The sequence below is a fragment of the Scyliorhinus canicula genome, chromosome 9 (genome assembly GCF_902713615.1).
Source record: "Scyliorhinus canicula chromosome 9, sScyCan1.1, whole genome shotgun sequence".
NCBI classification, from domain to species: domain Eukaryota; kingdom Metazoa; phylum Chordata; class Chondrichthyes; order Carcharhiniformes; family Scyliorhinidae; genus Scyliorhinus; species Scyliorhinus canicula.
In genome coordinates this window covers 138,670,298-138,691,487 of record NC_052154.1, presented here as the reverse complement: position 1 = coordinate 138,691,487, position 21,190 = coordinate 138,670,298, and the positions used below count along the sequence as shown (strand labels likewise).

The 21,190-nt window shown below is 48.5% G+C and overlaps 1 protein-coding gene across 2 annotated transcripts in view; it reads left to right on the top strand.

The window, feature by feature from the left end:
* The first annotated feature begins 1,068 nt into the window (after positions 1 to 1,068).
* LOC119971731 (leucine-rich repeat-containing protein 10B) overlaps positions 1,069 to 21,190 on the top strand; it is a 43,325-nt gene continuing 23,203 nt past the window's right edge. The window contains exon 1 of one of the 2 annotated variants that reach the window (XM_038807693.1): positions 1,069 to 1,175. The gene's annotated coding sequence lies outside the window, so the exon portion shown is untranslated. Of the gene's footprint in view, positions 1,176 to 1,310; positions 1,507 to 21,190 lie in introns of those variants that run through there. The other variant, XM_038807691.1, reaches the window with a different exon arrangement.

The following is a 21,190-nucleotide window of genomic DNA, read 5'->3' as shown; positions in this document are numbered from 1 at the left end:
TTTGCCGCATATGGACAACTTCAGTATCTGAGGCATTGCAAATTTTACTGAACCCAGTGTAATCATCAGCAAACATCCTCACCTCCAACCTTAGGTTGGACAGACGGTTGTTGGTGAAGCAGCCGAAGCAGTTGAATTAATTTGGGTGGCACGGTAGCACAGTGGTTAGCACAGTTGCTTCACAGCTCCAGGGTCCCAGGTTCAATTCCTGGCTTGGGTCACTGTCTGTGCGCAGTCTTCATGTTCTCCCCGGTGTTTGTGTGGGTTTCCCCGGGTGCTCCGGTTTCCTCCCACAGTCCAAAGGTGTGCAGGTTAGGTGGATTGGCCATGCTAAATTTCCCCAAGAGCCGGTTCAAACTCGATGGTCCGAATGGCCTCCTTCTGCACTGTAAGTTCTATGATTCTTTGAATTTGAAGTGCTTATGCCTTCCAGGAAAATGGGGCAGCTATGCTGCGCACAGCAGGATTCCACAAATAAAAATTGATGAAGCTACCTTTGGTGGTGTTGGTTGAAGGCGGAATGCTGACCAGGATGCTGGGTAGCTGCCCACTCTTCAATGAGTATCATGGGATCCATAATACCCATCTGAACCGTCCAGATGGAGTTAGGGGTTAAATGAAGGGGAACATTCAAGAAATGCAGCATTGCCACCAGTACTGTAAGGAAGCGCCAGTCTTGTATTCATCAAGAATTTTTAACCCGAGCGGTTTTACCAAGTCAGGCTGAATTTTCCACAAATCCGGCTTTATTTAAAGAGAGTCTTCTTAACGAGAGGCACTCAAATATTCCCAATGATGTACCGACAATATCATCCGAATGGTTGGCAGGGCAGCTCTACTTTATGGAAAAAAAAAGACACCCCTGTATTGAGTTTGACCACGAGCATTGGCTACGTCTCTTTTCCCAAGGAAAAGCTCATTCCCAAGGAAGGAACGATATTTTTTTAAATGAATGGTTTAAGATAATTGGCCCGCGGCCAGGTTACCAAGGCTCCCCGGGTTTGGCGTAGCGCATCCTAGCAACAGATCATCTCTGCTGCCTTCTCCGCGCTGTCAATTACATTGTGAAAGAGATTGGCCGAATCGAGTCTCCATTCACCCCGGGGACTGAGTACACCAGGGGCGGGGAAAGGAGTCAGGTAGCAGCCTGTCCAGGGGTCAGGACCATGGCAAAGGTAAGGGGAGGTGGGGGCGGCTACCTGATATGCCTTTTCCATGCTCACCAGTGCTTCGTCTTTTTTTTTGGTGGGGGGGGAGATGCTGTCTCTTTAGATGTCTCCATGGTGATGGCGAGGACGCGCAGAGAGAAGGAAGGAGGCGGGGACGAGCTTGCTTCTTCCCCTTCACTGTAATGTGTGTTGTGCAAGGACTCAGTAAAGTGACGTCTGCGGATCAGACGGGGTCTGGCTGGACAAAGAAAAGCCTGGGCTTTTGTGAACATGTCACCTCCCTTCGCCCCTGGATGTTGCCCCTGGTTTGGACAGTGTCCATCACACAATAGACAAGGTAGGAAACTCGGAGGTGGGAAGCAGGGGGAGGGAGGAGGGTGGGGGGGCAATCCTTATGATAACCACCCGACCGCATCGAGAGCTTCTTGCAAAAGCCCCCCCCCCCCCCCCCGCAAACTGCTGTGGCAAACTTTCCGCCTCAGTTTATTTCTCACCTTAAAGTCATTGCCCGCCAAGCATTCCTGCTCATTTGGTCATCTTAAGGCTGCTGTGTCCCTCCTCTTGTACTGATGCGCTGTAATGTTCCAGTCCCGTTCCTGTCTGTTACAGTGAACATCAAGTGGCGATTTCCCGTTTCACTGCACAAGTCAACAATTGACAAGAGCGCGGGGATAAGATGGGGATCGGGGCTCGAACTGCAGGATGGCTTCTCCCGGGGCATTCATCACCATTGATGTGATTTCAGCAACTATCTGCCACCGCTGGTTTTTAAAAATGGCTCACGTATTAACTCCTTTGTAGCTACAAATGCCCTGAACGCCACCCCGGGGATTGGGATTAAACCCCATTCCCCTCCGTGCTGCTGTCGTGTTTCTGTCCACGCTGCCCCTTTTCACTCTCGCTCTCTTGCTATTTTCATTTTAATTCCTGCTTTGCTGGTGCGGAAAGATAGAAACACCGGCAAAGAGAGAGAGACCTGTTGGTCCGATTGGCCTATGGCTCTGTAAATACTACAGGGTGTGAAATAATAAAGAATCCCTCCAGCTGCCTGCCTCTCCGGTTCTGTGAATGGGGTCCGAAACTAAAGGGCAAAAGAGAGGCTACTGGTTCAGCAGGGTTTTTATTTATTCATTGACATCATTCTCAGCGATGTGGTACTCAGGCTGAAGCAGGATTCAGTAACTTTGCAATAACCACAATTGGCATGTCGTGGTCACTTAGCTATCCTTCAATCCAGCTGCTGTGGGAGACGTTGCTGAATGTTCCCACTGTGCGCCCCATTCACGTTGGCGTTGGCGAAGTGCAGCTGATGGCACACACACTCTGTCTCTCTGGGGCCGCACTGACCAACTTTCTTCTGTTCTTGGGGCTCCTCCTCCTGTGTGCCGGTCGCCCGATTCACTCTGTGCCCGGCATGTATCTGATCGAGAAGCAGGCCCACGCGTGGAGACAAAACACGCAGTTGGTACGACGAGGCTGGCAGCCTCGAGAGGTGATCGCGCCCTGGCACCTGGTGTTGTAAGACTTCTTACTGTGCTCACCAAAAATAAAAACTGCCCCCAAATCACATCGGGCTGGAAATATCACACCCCGGGCCTTCTTCTTTCCAAAGCCTCCTTCCTCTCCCAGCTCCTCACCTGGGCCGAGTGTTTCAGTGGCAATATCACGCAGTCGACATGTGAGAGACACCTGGAGATGCGGGTTAGAACCAGATCCAACCCCACTGAAAACTGTTTATCTTTCCATGCATCGAAATGGGTCATATTTTTAGATGAAATAAAACGAGCCTTACACCAGGTAGGCGACGTTAGACATAGATGTTTCATGCCAGATTAAGGTTTTGGGACAGATAAATGTTTGTTTCTCTCTTAGGCAGAGGGAAGTATAGGGTGGATTTGGTTTAACAGTTCAGAGAAGTTTACCCTTGTTACCCTTTCAGTCTTTTCACACCGATAATGTATCTAAATAGCATCTTTCATGAGCCTCAGGACATATCAAAAGCATGTTACAATCCTATCAAGTATTATGGAAGTGTCATCATTGGTGTAAGGAACACAGCAGCCAACAAGATGCCTCAAACAACAAGCAGATCATTATCAGATAACTGGATGATGCCAGTTCAGTGATATAGGGCGCTCAGAGAACTCTGCAGCTCTTCAATGAATCATGTCATAAAATCCTTTATCTTCACCTGAGAGGACAGACAGACAACATCCTGTGACATGCTGCACCTCCTAGAGTGCAGCACTCTTTTAGATTCTGTGCTCAAGCAAATCCAAAAAAGAAAATATGATGGAAATACTTCACAGCTCAGGCAGTATCTGTGAAGAGAAAAACAGAATTGACGATCAGGATTTTACTAGTTCTCCCAGAAGTGGACTGGGAGGCAGGAGAGCTTGGAAAATCACAGGCACACCAGGTTGTGTCATCTCTCCAGAGCAGTATCACCATTGGGGCATTTTGCTGGAGGTGGGACTGCATGTGGAGAGGTTTCCCGTTCGAAAGAGACTGTCAGCCAATTGTCATCATTAAAGGCCTTATTGGGCCATTTTCTGGTGTCGTTGCTGATGCGTGGGGGAGACCGCCAGCTAAACGGAGGTGGCCTCCCTGAGGCGAACGAGGGACAGGCTTAATTGTCCTCAACAGCATCCATAGCCTGCCCACTGGTGGCCAAGCAGGAGGACACCTTCGGAGGTGACCCCGCTGCCACCACTTTTCACCACGACTTAATAAAATTCAGGCCCACATTTCAGGTCACTGACCTGCTAATTTTGTTAACTCTGTTTTCCCTCTCCACAGATACTGTCAAACCCACTGAGTATTTCCAATATCTTACGGACAAAATAACAACGCCCCCCCCCCCCCCATCGTTTAATCTGACAGTACAGTAAATCAGAGGAAGACAATTTTTGACTGCCTAACCAACCACACAAAGTTTCTCTCCAAATTTACTGCAGGTTGAAAAAGGTTGGAATGACATAGGCAATATATTTCAGATTAGAAAAAGTATTGCCTCTAGTGCAATTTAGGATGCAAAGGCAGAATATAATGCAGAGCTGATATGTAAAATGTATAACATAATGTCAAAGGATGGCCAATTATCTCAGAAACAGACATGTAGTGCATTTTGTATCAGTCACGTGATCACTAATGCCCACTTGCTTGCATCAACTTTTGATGAGACAGTAAATGCCAGATCCCGTGGTATTATGTGAGGAAAAACCTTTATTTTCCGTGCCAACATTCTTCCCTCAATTAATATTACAAGAAAGCCGAAAAACCATTTGTGGGAATTTGCTATCCATAAAATGGCAGCCACATTTGCCCGTTAAGCACAATTATTGCATTTCAAAGTAATTGTTTCTGTATTCAGACACGTCTGAGCTATACATACACCCTGGAAGCCTATTTCTTCATATATTACAGAACTTTATGAAATGCATAAATCTGGTTATCTTTAACAATTTTATTTTAAACTTTTAAATTTGTTCTATTTTTAAAAAATTGCCATCTGCAACATTCATGCATTTCACTTCAACACATCTGGACACATTATCACTCGTCTATACATTTGTATACTGCAGAGTTCACTTACAAAACATTTGCCTGCTGTACTGTCCACATCGGTCACAAATTTGCATGCTGTGTAGATTCCTGTTAGCACAGATATTGGTGCATAGGGTTCCATAAAAACACACATTAGTATGCTGAATAAAGTTAATTTGATACGCACGTTAGATTGCTCAATGGCAATTTTTAGCACATACATTTGTATGCTGTATACTTAAAACAAGTATTACATATAGTGTAGAGTGCCATATATTTTTACACTCTGTAGAATTCCTTTAGAGCGAACACAATTATGCCATGTAGTGTTTTTTTTTATCTTGCATCCAAAATACATACAAAGTGGGCATGGCATATGCAGTGCCTGTGCTCCAGTCAGGAGACTTGTAGCATTTTCAGGGTCTGGCCTTTTGACAACCAATATGTTCCAAAATGGGTGCTCCTGCAGCTCACCAGCTTTGAAAGGGAAAGCATTGTGTGACTTTGACATGGAGCAGACCAGCAGGCTAGGGTATGAACCATTTTGGAAAGGCCAGCGAGAGCGAGCTGGCAACGGATCAAATTATTTTTGTGGGATAAATCTTACCTTTTCTTGTAATGGATTACAGTGATTCTTTATCAGTCTAAAAAAATATTTAAAGGATACATTAGAACTGGTTCTCGGATCAAGATGCAGCCACATTGCTCTGAGTCTGGAGTCACATGGCAGGTTTCCTTCCCGAAAGGACATTCGTGAAACAGATGGGTTTTTACAACAATTGTTTCATAATCATATTAGACTTTTAATTTCAGATTTTTATTGAATTCAAATTCCACTCCGCCAAGGTGGAATTCAAACCCGGGTCCCAGAGCATTCCCTCGATCTCTGATTACTAGCCTAGTAACAATACCATGACGTCACTTCTACCTCCATATCAACATCCTGGGGTTTCCCATTGACCAGAAACTGAACTGGACTAGCTATATAAATACTGTGGCTAGTAGCCGAGGTCAAAGGCTAGGAATACTGTGGCGAGTAACTCACCTCCTGACTCCCCAGAGCCTGTCTACCATCTACAATGTGATGTGGAGATGCCGGCGTTGGACTGGGGTGAGCACAGTAAGAAGTCTTACAACACCAGGTTAAAGTCCAACAGGTTTGTTTCAAACACGAGCTTTCGGAGCACGGCTCCTTCACCTGAAGAAGGAGCCGTGCTCCGAAAGCTCGTGTTTGAAACAAACCTGTTGGACTTTAACCTGGTGTTGTAAGACTTCTTACTGTACCATCTACAAGGCACAAGTCAGGAGTGTAATGGAATACTCTTCACTTGCTAGGGTGAATGCAGCTCCAACAATGCTCGCAGCCTGACATCATCCAGGACAAAGCAGCTCGCTTGTTTGGCATTCCTTCAACAAACATTCAATCCCTCCATCTCCGACAAACAGTGGCAGTCATGTGTACAATCTACTAGATACACTAAAGGAACTCAACAAGGCTCCTGAGGCAGAACCTTCCAAACTCATGACCACTGCCATCCAGAAGGACAAGAGCAGCAGATACCTGGGAACACCCCCTGGAAGCTCCCCTCCAAGTCACTTTCCACCCTGACCTGGAGGCAAATATAGCGTCATTTCTTCACTGTCGCTGGGTCAAAATCCCTCCACAACAGCACCCTGGCTGAACCTTTTTTTAAATATTCATTAATGGGACATGGGCATCGCTGGCTGTGCCAGCATTTATTGCCCATCCCTAATGCCCTTGAGGGCAGTTAGGAGTCAACCAGATTGCTGTGGGTCTGGAGTCACATATACCAGGTATGGACTGCACATTAGTGAACCAGATGGACTTTTGCGACATTCAACAATGGTTGTCATTAGACTTTTTTAATTCCAGATTTTTATTGAATTCAAATTTCACCATCTGCAGTGGTGGGATTTGAACTTGGGTCCTCAGAGCATTACCCGGGATCTCTGGATTACTAGTCCAATGACAATGCCACTACGCCACCACCTCCTCCAGATGGCATGGACTGTAATATTTCAGGAAGCCAAGTCACGCCACCTTCTCAATGGCAATTGGGGATGGGCAATAAATGCTGGCATAGCCAGCGACACCCACAATCCATAAATTAATTTTAAAAAAGCATTCCCAGTGAAGACCAACAATCACTTGTTAAGAAATTCCAGGCCTGTTACCCCTGAACTTCTGCCTGTTCACTAAATGGATGGCAAACTAATGTTTATGGCCCCATGATTTTCAACGAGAGCTTCATGTTTGTGATGATGCTAGTTCAGGAGTACGTTCTGGCAATGACACAAAGGGAAAACTTCCTGCCCTTTTGCATGAGGTGATCTTTTACATCTCTTTAAGGTGGCAGATGAGCGCTTGCTTAAAGACCTCATCTGTGAGGTGGATCTCTATAGGACACTGATATGTCAGCTTAGGTTGCATGCTCAAATCCCACACTGGAACTTGAAGTCATTGCAACTGAGCTTGATATCAAACTCAGAGCTTAGGTGGAATCTTGTGCCCTCCAGCGTGGCGGGTTTGGTAGTTGGTGGATATTTAATCAGTTGCAAGTGTACTGGCTGGCAACCCTGCCAGCTTCCCTCCTCCACCCCGATTAAGACCAATTGAGTCTGTTAAGTGAGCAATTAATGCCTACTTAAGGCCTCATCCTGCTGCTGCTGGTATTAACCAAAAAATCACATCCTGGGGTGGTTGCCTGCAGGTCGCCATGGTGGATCTGGGGGTGTCCCTTGTTCAAAATCACTCAGTGCATGATTGAGGGACATGGCATCGGGAAGGAGGTGAGGGGGAAGGGCTACTGAAAGACACCCCCTGCCCTTGGTGCTGAACCCCCAGCCACCATCATGATCCCCTTCTCGCAACCCTCTTTCCACCGTCGCTCATCTGTGCCTGAGTCCTTCCTCGATCCAATAAGTGAGTTAGTACTGGAAGCATCCACCATCTCCTAGTGGCGCTACTGAGTAGAGAAGGACTGCTGACCTCTGATTGGCTTGCAACTCTTGGGGGTGGGCCTTCCATTCTGGGGTCCTTGACATGAGAGATAGGCCCACGTGTTAAGTGCCTGAGTTGCGTAAGTTATGGAAGGCCTTTCCGAAACGAGACGATGCAGGGGTCGTGCCTGCCCCCCAGCCGGCAGCCAAGACCCGTTTGTCCCATGTCTGCGTTGCAGTAGTTTATTTGGATATGTTTGAGTAGTTTATTTGGATATTTAGAATCCCAGAGTGCTATTTGTAGAGCAGCAGGAAGTTCTGTTGGGGGTCTAGTCGACAATATTACTCAAAAGACATGGGCTGGTTATATTTTTATTCATTAACGGGATGGAAACATCACAGGCAAGGCCAGCATTTATTTCTCATTGCCCTGAAGAAAATGGCGGTGAGCCACATTTTTGAACCACTGTAGTCGATGCAATATAATTATAGCCAAAGTGCTGTTAAGATAGGAGCTGCGGGATTTTGACCCAGTGAAGGAACAGTGATATATATATATACATAGTCCTAGTTCAGGATGGTGTGTGTGACTTGCAGGAAAACGTGCAGGTGGTGGTGTCCCCATGCACCTGCTGTACCGTTCATCTGTTTGTTGAGTCCTGTTGAAAGAGTGTTCGCATCTTGCTGCAGTACATCAACTGCAACAAAATTGCATGGTGGTAGAGAGAGTGAGTGTTTAAGTGGTGGATGGGATGTCAATCAAGCTTTGTCCTGGATGAGCGCCATGTATATTGCAACAATTATACTCATCCAGGCAATTTGAGAATATTCCATCACACTCTTGAATTGTGTCTTGAAGATGGAGAAAAGGAGCGGAGTTATTCCTGGCCTCCCTCCTGTTTTGTCACAGTATTTATGCGGTTTATCCATTTACATTTCTGGTCAATGGCGACACCCAGGATGATGTTGCTATCCAGTAATGGTAATGACATTGAATGTCAAGGATAGATGGCATGAATCGCTCCCCTTGAAGATGGCTATTGTCTGGCATTTGTATTGCAGAAGATGCTCCTCACTATTTAATAACCCAGATTTTGGTTCAGATTTTGCTGCAAGGACTGCTTCCTTATCTAAGGAGTTGCTAGTGGAACATCCCCAGCTCTGCCCTGATGATGGGAGGTAAGCCATTGATGAAGCAGTTGAAGATAACAGCCTCGCACACTGTCCTGAGGAACACCTCCAGTGATGTCTTGGAGCTGAGATGATTGGCTTTCAACAACCACAACTATCATTCTTTGTATTTGGTATTACTCCAACCAGTGGAGGGTTTTCCCTCTGATTCCCATTGACTCCAGTTTTGCTTGGGCTCCTTGATGTCATACTCAGGCACTTCACCTTTGGAATTTGACTCTTTTGCTCATGTTTATGTCAAGGGTGTAATGAGACCTGGAGCCACGTTCATAGGTTCATAAGATATAGAAGCAGAATTAGGACATTCGGACCATCGAGTCTGCTCCGCCATTCTATCATGGCTGATATGTTCCTCATCTGTTACCTACAATGCTACAGACCAAGAACTGGATTGCATCTCCTCCAGAGCCTAAACACCTTCAATGTGATCATGGCTGATCCCATCCTGACCTCAACGCCACTGTCCTGCCCATTCTCCATAACCAATTAAAAATGTGTCTAACTCCTCCTAACATTAACTCACTGTCCCTGCAATCCCGAATCTGTGGTTGCAAATTCCACAGATTCACAACCCTTTGAAAGAAATAGTTTCTCCTGAAATCTGCTTTAAATTTGCTCCCTCTTATTCTATGATTATGATCTCTCACTTTAGAATGCCCCACAACAGGAAGCATCTGCTCCACGTCTACTTTATCCATACCTTTTAGCATCTTGTATAGCTCGATTTGATCTCCCCTCATTCTTCTAAACCCCAGAGAGTATAGGCCTAAACTGTTCAATCTCTCCTCATACGACAAAACCCTCATCTCTGGAATCAATCGAGTAAACCTCCTCTGAATTGCCTCTAATGCCACTACATCTTTCCTCAAATAAGGGGACCAAAACTGTGCACAATACTCCAGGTGTGGTCTCATCAATGCCTTGTATAGTTGCAACAACGCTTCCTTACCTTTATACTCAATTCCTTTTGCGATAAATGGCAACGTTTCATTTTCTTTCCTTCTTATCTGCTGGACCTGCACGCTCGTTTTCGATGACTCATGCATGAGGACACCAAGATCCCTCTGTGTCGGAGAACCCCAAAGTTTCCCTCCATTTAGATAATAATGCCTTTCATTTTTTCGGCCAAAATGCATGACCTTACACTTATCCACGTTAAACTCCATCTGCTACATTTTGGCCCACTCTCCTAGCCTATCTATATCCATTTGTAAGGTTCTTAGGGCGAAATTCTCCCAAAACGGGAGAAATCGTAAAACTGCCGTAAAACCCGGGCGGGTTTTACGGCAGCGCGCCCCTTCCCGACGGGGGACCGATTCTGGTCCCCCGTCGGGGCTAGCAGCCCGACGTCGGAGGCTCCGACAAGTCGGGCTTAACGAAAATCGTTAAGCCCGCTTGCCGGAGTTAGCGCCGGCTGACGCGTCATATGACGTCAGCCGCGCATGCGCAGGTGGGAAGACTCCACCCGCGCATGCGCGGGTGACGTCATCGCGTTTTTGCGCGAAACCCGCAGGGCCGGGTTGCCCCTCAGCCGCCCCGCGTATTGATACTGCGGGGCGGCGGAAGGACAAATAGTGCGCGGGCATCGGGCCCGCTGCCCGCGATCGGTGCCCACCGATCGCGGGCCCATGGCACCCTTGGCACGGCCGTGGTACTGCCGTGCCAATCGGTGCCATGGTTATTTTTTGGGAGTTTGTCACGACGTTTTTACGAACGGCAGGACCAGGTGTGTTTGCCGTTCGTAAAAAGGTCGTAAAGGGCTGGGGCTTCGGCCCTTCTAACAGCTGAGAATCGCTGCCGGCCGTAAAAAAAACGGCGGCAGCGATTCTTGTCGGGATTTCGGCGGGGGGGGGGGGGGGGGGGGGGGGAGAATAGCGGGAGGGCGTCAAAAAAAGTCGGGAAGGCCCTCCCCCTATTCTCCCACCCGTCGTGGGGGGGGGAGAATTTCGCCCTTATTTCCTCATTGCAACTTACTGTCCCACCTAGTTTTGTGTCATCTGCGAATTTGGCTATAGAACCTTCTATCCCTGGGCGAAATTCTCCGACCCCACGCAGGGTCGGAGAATCGGCCGGCAGCGGCGTTAATCCCGCTCCCGCAGGGTTTTTTATTCTCGGACCGGTCAAAAACCGGCGTTGTGCAAATCCCGCCGGCAGCCTCTGAAAACAGCTGGCGCCGGCGGGATGTCATTATATTTTTGTTTGAACAAATCTCCGGCCCGGATGGGCCGAAGTCCCGCCGACGTGGCCACGGGTCACGTCGGCAAAAAACAGAGTAGCTTTAAAACGGCGTCAACCATTGATGATGGTTGACGCCGTTCTGTGTCCGCGGGGGAGGGGGGGTTGCGGCATCGGGGGGGGGGAGGGGTTGCGGCATCGGGGGGGGTTGCGGCATCGGGGGGGGGTTGCGGCATCGGAGGGGGGTTTCGGCATCGGGGGGGGGTTGCGGCATCGGGGGGGGTTGCGGCATCGGGGGGGGTTGCGGCATCGGGGGGGGTTGGCGGCAGATCGGGGGGGGGTTGCGGCATCGGGGGGGGTTGTGGCATTGGGGGGGGGGTTGCGGCATCGGGGGGGTTGCGGCATTGGGGGGGTTGCGGCATTGGGGGGGGTTGCGGCATTGGTGGGGTAGGGGTGGTGGGAGGGGTAGGGGTGGTGGAGGGGGTAGGGGTGGTGGGGGGGGTTTGGGTGCAGCGGCGTGCAGAGAGGGGGGGGCGACGGATGCCCGGGGCCAACGCACCGTCGCCCCCCCTCTGTACGCCGCTGCCCCTACCTCAACCACCCCCCCTCACCACCCCTACCCCCCTCACCACCACCCCTACCCCCCTCCCCACCACCCCTACCCCCCTCCAACGCCGCCCCCCATCTCTCGCAACGCCGCAACCCCCCACCCTCAACGCCGCAACCCCACCTCACGCCGCACCCCCCCCCACCCTCTCAACGCCGCAACCCCCCCTCATCGCCGCAACCCCCCCATCTCAACGCCGGGTCCCCTCCCTCTCAATGCCGGGTCCCCCCCCCCTCAACGCCGGTACCCACACCCCCCCTCCCTCTGAAGGCCGGTACCCCACACCCCCCCCCCTCTCTCCTCCTCCCCCCTCCCTCCTCCTCCCCTTCCTTCCTCCTCCCACCCTTCCTTCCTCCTCCCTCCCTTCCTTCCTCCTCCCCTCTTCCTTCCTCCTCCCCCCTTCCTTCCTCCTCCTCCTCCCCTTCCTTCCTCCTCCCCCCCTTCCTTCCTCCTCCCCCCCTTCCTTCCTCCTCCCCCCCTTCCTTCCTTCCTCCTCCCCCCTTCCTTCCTCCTCCTCCCCTTCCTTCCTCCGTTAGTGGGGGGGGCGGGCGGCGTTAGTGGGGGGGGGGGCGGCGTAGTGGGGGGGGGGGGCGGCGTTAGTGGGGGGGGGGGCGGCGTTAGTGGGGGGGGTGCGGCGTTAGTGGGGGGGGTGCGGCGTTAGTGGGGGGGTGCGGCGTTGAGAGGGGGGGTACTGGCGTTGAGGGAGGGGGGGCAGCATTGGGAGGGGGTTAGGGGCGGCATTGGAGGGGGGTAGGGGCGGCGTTGGAGGGGGGTAGGGGTGGCGTTGGAGGGGGGTAGGGGTGGTGAAGGGGGTAGGGGTGGTGAGGGGAGGGGGTTGGGGTAGGGGCAGCTGCGTGCAGAGGGGGGCGACGGTGCGTTGGCCCCGGGCATCCGTCGCCCCCCTCCTCTGCACGCCGCTGCCCCTACCCCAACCCCCCCTCACCACCCCTACCCCCTTCACCACCCCTACCCCCCTCCAACGCCGCCCCCCCTCCAACGCCGCCCCCCTCTCTCAACTCAACACCGCAACCCCCCCCCCCCCTCTCAACTCAACGCCGCAAACCCCCCCTCCTCTCAACTCAACGCCGCAAACCCCCCAACGCCGGGTCTGTCTCTCTCTCTCCCCCCCCCCCAAAATGCCGGTCTGTCTCTCTCCTCCTCCTCCCCCCCCCAAATGCCGGGTCTGTCTCTCTCCTCCTCCCCCCCCCCAAATGCCGGTCTGTCTCTCTCCTCCCCCCCCCCAAATGCCGGGTCTGTCTCTCTCCTCCCCCCCCCCCCCAACGCCGGGTCTGTCTCTCTCCTCCTCCCCACCCCCCCCCCCCCCCCCAAATGCCGGTCTGTCTCTCTCCTCCGCCTCCCCCCCCCAAATGCCGGGTCTGTCTCTCTCCTCCCCCCCCCCCCAAATGCCGGGTCTGTCTCTCTCCTCCCCCCCCCAAATGCCGGTTTGTCTCTCTCCTCCTCCCCCCCCCCCCCCCCAAAATGCCGGTCTGTCTCTCTCCTCCTCCCCCCCCCCCAAAAACGCCGGGTCAGTCTCTCTCCTCCCCCCCCCCCCCCCCCAACGCCGGGTCAGTCTCTCTGCTCCCCCCCCCCCCCCCCCAAAACGCCGGGTCTCACCACTTCCGCAGCTGGTGAAACTGACGCGTATCGCGTCAGTCCGCTGCTGGCCCCTCCGGGAACGGAGAAAAGCTGCCTAAAAGAAGGCCCCCACGCCGGAGTCATCTACACCAATTTTGCTCGCCGGAAATCGGCGTTACGACAGTCTGCAGAGAATTTCGCCCCCTGTATCCAAGTCTTTAATATCGATTGTAAATATCTGGGGCCCAAGGACCAAACCCTGTGGCACCCCACTAGTTGTATCTTGCCATCAAGAAAAAGACCCATTTATCCCGACTCTCTGTCTCCTGTCCATCAGCCAGTCTTCCACCCAAGCTAATAAATTACCCCTAATCCCATGTGATCTCACCTTGTGAATGAACCTACTGTGTGGCACCTTATCAAACGCCTTCCAGAAGTCTAGATATAGTACTTCTATTATCCACTTTGCTTGTTACATTTTCGAAGAACTCCAGCAAATTAGTCAAACATTATTTGCCCTTCATAAAACCATGCTAACTCTGATAGATACAGCATTGGCTTTCCAAGTGTCCTGATATTACGTCCTTGATAATTGATTCTAACAATTTTCCAACAGCAGATGTTAAACTAACTGGTCTGTAATTTCCCACATTCTGCCTCCCTCCCTTTCTGAATAAGGACTTTAAATTAGCATTTCTCCAATCCACTGGAACCTTTCCCATGTCCAGAGAATTTTGGAATATTATAACCAATGGATCCACTATCTCTGCTGCCACTTTCTTTAACACCCTAAGATGTAGGCCATCAGGCCCTGGGGACCTGTCTGCCCTCAATCCCAAGAGTTTGTTGAATATCGTTTCCCTATTGATGCTGATTGTTCCAAGTTCCACCCTTTCTCTTACCTCTGAATTGTCTATAGAAATGGGCAATTCAGAGGTAATAGAAAGAGGTAATAGGCAAGTGGTCCTCGTGAAAGCCAAACAGAGCATTGGTGAACAGTTAAGTAAATGACTTTTGATTCCCATGTCAATAACATTTTCCAACACTTTCCTGGTGACTTAGAATAGTCTAATGTAACAGTAATTGTCTGATTGAATTTGCCCTGCCTTTTGTGGACAGGACATACCTGGATAATTTTCCATGTTCTGAGGAAGATGCCAGTTTTCTCGTTGTACTGGAATAGCTTGGATGGGTTGGGAGCTGGGGTGTGTCTAGTTCTGAAGCACAAGTCATCAACACTAGAGGCAGAACTTTGTCAGTCTCCATCGCCTTTTCTGTGCTCAATGCCATGGAGCGATTAGTGATTTAAATTGAAAATTGCTTATTGTCACGAGTAGGCTTCAAATGCTGTGAAAAGCCCCTAGTCGCCACATTCTGGCGCCTGTTCGGGGAGGCTGTTACGGGAATCGAACCATGCTGCTGGCTTTCCTTGATCTGTTTTCAAAGCCAGCGATTTAGCCCAGTGAGCTAAACAGCCCCATAGCTAAACCCCCCCATTGGCTGAGGACTGGTTTCTGTGATGCTAAGAGGAAGTCGGGATGGGTCATCCAATCTGTACTTGTGCCTGAAGATGACTACAAATACCTCAGTCTTTTCGTTTGCAGTCATGTGCTGGGTTCCGCCATCATTGAGGATGGGGCTGCTCGAGGAGCCTCCTTCTTGCCCCATTGTGGCTTTTAGTATCTTATTGTGCAGAAAATACAAAGTCACTGTGCTTCAAAACAGTTCATTACATATATTTTTTAAAAATCATTTATGGGATGTGGGTGCCGCTGGCTGGGCCAGCATTTATTGCCCATCCCTAATTGCCCTTGAGAAGGTGGTGGTGAGCTGCCTCCTTGAGCCGTTGCAGTCCATGTGGTGTAGATATATCCATAGCATTTTTAGGGAGGGAGTTCCACGATTTCGACCCAGTGACAGTGAAGGTATAATTCCAAGTGACTTGAAGGGGAACTTCCAGCTGGTGGTGTTCCCAAGTGTCTTCTGTACTTGTCTTTCGAGCGGTCACAGGTTTGGAATGAGCTGCCTAAGGAGCTTTGCTGAGCTCCTGCAGTGCATTTTGTAGATTTGTATTTTTCAGACTTTTTTCCTGAGACCCTCTTTCACCACCCAGCCGATCTTTGGGACCCACGCCGGCCGACATTTGTGACCCACTCCAGCCGACCTTCGTGACCCATGACGCCGAACCTTCGCAACACCATTTTTGCTTATCTTTAGTGTGACGGGTGAGCCCTCTTAGTCCTCATGATCTCAGTCCAATCAGGGTCACAGGAGGAGAGGGAATGCACATATCAGGTGCAGAGTTCAGCCAGTTTCTCTGTGTTGGCTTCATCTTTGTGAGGATGGAAAATCCAACCTCGCACATGTAGGTCATTGTGATAGGCAATAGTAACAAAATGCTTGTTTTACTCAGCACTGCAGACTCCGCGGAATGTGCTGCATTTAATGAAATTCACAACTTTCATGATTCTTTTCAACGCAGTTTCAAGATCGGATGGAATTCTTTTTGATGCCAATACCTCACGGTGAATAAAACAATGATTCCAAACAATGTCCTGACCAGCTACCTCCTTAATCTTTATTATAACTCCAGTCATGTTGGCTGTCCCACTGCTTATGATTCCTCTGCAATGAACGCAGTCAAGCCCTCCCTTTCCAACCACGTAACTATACTGAATAAATATCTGTGCCAGTCGCGTTGGTTGGTAATGTCAGGCAGCACAGCAAATCCTCAACAAATTCATTGTGTGAAACATACCTAATGTAAACTAGCAAGGTTGCACAATCTGAAACGTCTGTACTTTCAGTGTTTGATGTGTTTTTAACGTGCTGTCACAGGTGAGGTGCAGAAGTTCAGACTCTTCATTTGGAGTCAGCTGTAAGTTAATAATTTACTCTGACTCTCAAGTTCAAAAGGATTTTTCACCCATCTCTTCTCTTACAAAATCTGAAACTTCTCCTCTGGAAAGTAGCGACAAAAACTGTCATCCAGTTGTATTGAGAACTCCTGTGCTGACTTTAAACCAGAAATAAGCTGGGCTTCAAAATTCTCAGCAATATCAGAAATTTGGCGAGCCACTGTGTTATCACCAAGTGGGATGTGTTTCAGTTTTTCAGCTGACCTCTCATCTGGGACCATGTGAGCCATCTCTAATGCTGCAGGGAGAAGTAATCTCTCCACTATAGTGTGGGGCATTTTCTCTTTAAGTATACGGTAAGCTACCATGTAACAAGCTAATTACGATTTGTCATTCAGTGTTACATTTCTGCTGAGGACTTAAGCTGACGATTTAAGTTCTCGCTGCATCCTTTGAAAAAAAATCAAGAAGTTTGTCCTCGAACTTGCCATGCTTAATCTTCAAATGTCTTTGAAGTTTTGAGGGTTTTAAACTTTCATTGGCCAAACTGCATGGGCTTTGCATCCTGATTTGCATTGGAACAATTAACAAAGCCATATCTCAAGAAATCATCCGTATACTGGTTTGTCCCTGATTTCAGTTTCTTCTTAGTAGGCTGCTCACCAGAGGCCCTGGAGCTCTGTATACAACCCACGCTGGCATAGCTTTATTCTGTCGTGGACCCCCCAGAGCAGCTCTCTGCAGCAAATGCAGCTGAGATCCTGGCCTGTTTGTGTCTCTGGCCCTCTTTTATAACAAAATGATCCATCTTCAGTTCTTCACAGCTTGCTCGTAGCTAGAAAATGGAAGAATCTCTCCTCCATGTTTTTGAGACAAAAGCACAGATGTACAGGGCACATAACTTTAGTGTACATGCTGGACATGCGACCTGCTCTCGGCCGTCACTTCTGGTGGGAAGATTGAATCATTTGCATTTAAAACCCAGTCGTGGCCAACATTTGCAACTTAAAAGCTGGGCGCGGCTATTGGGTGCTTCTTCCGTGATCAGGAATGCTGTGACTGATCACTCCATGTCCCTTCCGATTCCCGCCCGCAACCCACCCGGGGGTCGCGACCTGCAGTTTGAGAAATCCTGTTGTAGATGGTACACACTGCTGCTTCTGTGCATTGGTGGAGGGAGTTAATGCTTGTGGATGGGGTGCCAATCACTCGGACTACTTTGTTCTAGATGGTGTCGAGCTTCTTGAGTGTTATTGGAATTGCAGTCATCCAGGTGCCTCGTAGATGGTGGATGGGCTTTGGGGAATCAGGAGGTTAGTTACTTGCCGCAGGATATGTAGCCTCTGATCTGCTCTTGTAGCCACAGTGTTTATATGGCTAGTCCAGTTTTGTTTCTGTGAGCCACTCTTGGGATGTGTCTATAAGAATGATATGGTCAGAGAGAGATGGAAAGAAAGAAAGAAAGTATTGGCATTTATATACATTCCTCTTATGTTCTCAGGATGCCCCAAAGTCCATTGAAAAATTGCATTTTCTGATAATGATTTCATCACCTAACTTACTGGTGCTATTAAATGTTGACGATTAAATATTGGCCTGGGAGAGCTCCACTGCTTTTCTTCAAATAGTGTTGTTTATGCCGGTCTGAAACAGTAGATGGGGCCTCAGTTTAACTTCACAGATTATCGGAAATTGACACCCCCAGTAGTGTAACACTTCCTCAGTATTACACTGCGTTGTCAGCCTCAAATCCGTCCTCATGTCTCTGAAATGGAACATGAACTCACACCTTTTGACTTAAACAAAGCATGCTACCACTCAACCAGTGCTGGCAGTTTGTGCACATTATTTTGAAAAATGAGAAGATGCTCATAAGAAGCTGGTTGAGAAATCCTGGGCCTGCAGCCCCGAGTCTTAGTTTTACTGCAGTGGCAAACCGGTTTAGTTTAGGGGATTGACCTTATCACAGGTCCCAAGTAAGGTTATATTCTAATATAAAAATAGAAATAGGCGGCATGGTGGTGCACTGACTAGCACTGCTGCCTCACGGCGCTGCGACCCCGGCTTCAATCCTGGTCCCAAGTTACTGTCCGTGTGGAGTTTGCACATTCTCCCCATGTCTGCATGTGACTCACTCCAACAGCCCAAAAAGGTGTGCAGGGTAGGAGAACTGGCTACGCTAAATGCCTCTCAATCGAAAAAAAAAAAGAATTAGGTACTCTAAACATATATTTGAAAAAAGCAGCAAGTGCTGGAAATATGCAGCAGGCCTGGTATTATCTGCAGGGAGAGTAACAAGAGTTAACATTTTCTATTTTTATTTCAGATCACCAGTATATGCAATATTATGATTTTATTTAAGAGTGAAATACTGGTACATTCTTCCACCTATTTGGCATGTTGTTAATTGTTGTTTCAAGTCTCAGACATCTCGTATTATTGAGTGCAGTTCCATGACTACATTTTGGTGAAGGAAGCAATCTGCACATAAATTACTCCATTCCTCCCATTGAGTTGCAACAAAAAAAGAAAGGTTCCCTACTTAATTAGAAATTTAGCCTGGAGATAACAGTTGTCATTGCTCAATGTATTCATATTAGATACATTTTTTCACTGTTTAATGGAGGTGTTGGCTTATCCTTTGCTGCAGTGTGATGAAGCACTCTATAGGCATGCAGCAAGAGTACTATTATTGTTCTCAAATCATTGAATGGTACAGCAGAGAAGACCATTTTGCCCATTGTCTCCATGCTGGCCCCCTGTAACCCAGCTCATCCCATTCCCCTGCCCTTTCTTCTTAGTCCTGGAAGTGTTTTCTCTTCAGGTAATTATCCAATTCTCGATTGAAAGGCATGACTGAATCTGCCTCCATCACATTTTCAAACAGTGCATTCCAGATGCTAACCCCCACATTGCATTAAAAACATTCTCCCCATGTCTCTGGTCCTTTTGTCAATCACTTTAAATCAGTGTCCTCTGGTTCTCAACCTCTCTGTCAATGGGAACACTTTCTCCCTGTCTACTCTGTCCAGGACCCCGATGATTTTGAAAGCCTCGATCAAATCTCCTCACAGTGTTCTCTTTTCTAAAGAGACCTGTTATTATTGGAATCATTTAGATAAAGGGGCAAATCCAACAGCAAAGAACATCATTAGTGTTGAAAAGACAACAAAAAGGGCAGCACGGTAGCATTGTAGATAGCACAATTGCTTCACAGCTCCAGGGTCCCAGGCTCGATTCCGGCTTGGGTCACTGTCTGTGTGGAGTCTGCACATCCTCCCCATGTGTGCGTGGGTTTCCTCCGGGTGCTCCGGTTTCCTCCCACAGTCCAAAGATGTGCAGGTTAGGCGGATTGGCCATGATAAATTGCCCTTAGTATCCAAAATTGCCCTTAGTGTCCAAAATTGCCCTTAGTGTTGGGTGGGGTTACTGGGTTATGGGGAAAGGGTGGAGGTGTTGACCTTGCGTAGGGTGCTCTTTCCAAGAGCCGGTGGAGACCCGATGGGCTGAATGGCCTCCTTCTGCACTGTAAATTCTATGATAAACATAAATTAAGAAAATTTCGTTAAATATTATGAAATACATAGATACATAGAAGATAGGAGCAGGAAGAGGCCTTATGGCCCTTCGAGCCTGCTATGTCATTCATCACAATCATGGTTGAAATATGGGCATTAAAAGCTTTCAGATGGTACGGGAAATAAAAAGTCAAAGGATGCAAAGAGCTTCATGTTTTCAGATCCAGGGGGAAAAAATGGGTCACAATAGAAAATGATGAAGTAGAACATGATTTAAACACAAGGAGAAAGAATGAGAGAACATTTGAGGTTTAGCAGGAACAAAAACATCATGCAGTGCCCTCTATCACATGGCTTAGTCCCAGCTTCAGAAAATCATCTCCCAGGGCATTAGTATGATATTACCATTTTTTCCTGGAGTTAGCTTTGTGCCCGCTCTGAATTACAAACAGTTTTGCACTATGAACCCACGGCCACTAGGAAGTGGATTGAGATGTGCTTCAAATTCATATCATGCAAAACTCCCAAAGGCAGTGAAGGATCTTTTATAGTATCACCATGTGCTGGGTTCAAACCTGGATTTCCAGGACTGAAAGGAAAATGCAAGGACCTACACAATGTGCTGGCCCTGATCCCACTTGTACATACTAAATCATTCATTTAAAAAAAATGTCAAAATCCAGAGCCGCAAATTCACTCCAGTTCCAAATTTGCCTGGATCTAGAGCGGCAAAGCTTTCTGTAATTAAGTGCTCACTCGCACTTTCCTCAGAGAGCACAAAAGTAATGAACAAAACAAACATTGTTGCATGAAGGATGATGTGATGAGGCAAAATATTGAAGTACAATTCAAACATTCACTCCCTCTATAACGCTTACTGGCAGCAGTGTGCACCATATATAAGATGCACTGGAGAAACTCACTAAGGCTTCTTCAATTCTTCAACAACATTAAATCTGTGAGCAACATCGGAGAATCCTTACAGTGCATAAGGTGGCCATTCGACCCACTGAATCTGCACCGACCTACCGAAAGAGCACCCTACCTAGGCCCACTTCCCTGTCCTATCCCCGTGCTCCCATAACCTATCCTCCACATTTTTAGACTCTAATGGGCAATTTTACATGGCCAATCCATCTAACCTGCACATCTTTGGACTATGGGAGGAAACTGGAGCACCCGGAGGAAACCCATGCAGACATGGGGAGAACATTTAAACGCCACACAGCCACTCAAGGTCAGAATTAAACTCAGGTCCCTGGCGCTGTGAGGCAGCAGTGCTAAACACTATGCAAAAGTGTCACCTAGAAGGACAAGGCAGCAAATATATGGGAGCACCACCACCTCCAGGTTTCTCTCCAAATCACAAGCCATCCTGGTTTGGAACAATATCACTGTTCTTTCAGTGTCAGTGGGTCAACATTCTGGAATCCCCTTCCTAGCAACGGTGTGGGTGCACCACATGAACTGCAGAGGTTCAAGAGGTAACTCACTACTACTTTTGCAAGAGCAATTAGGGACGGGAAAGAAATGTTTGTATATCTTGTATCCATCTATGCTACATGGCCTAACATGATACTAACACCTGAG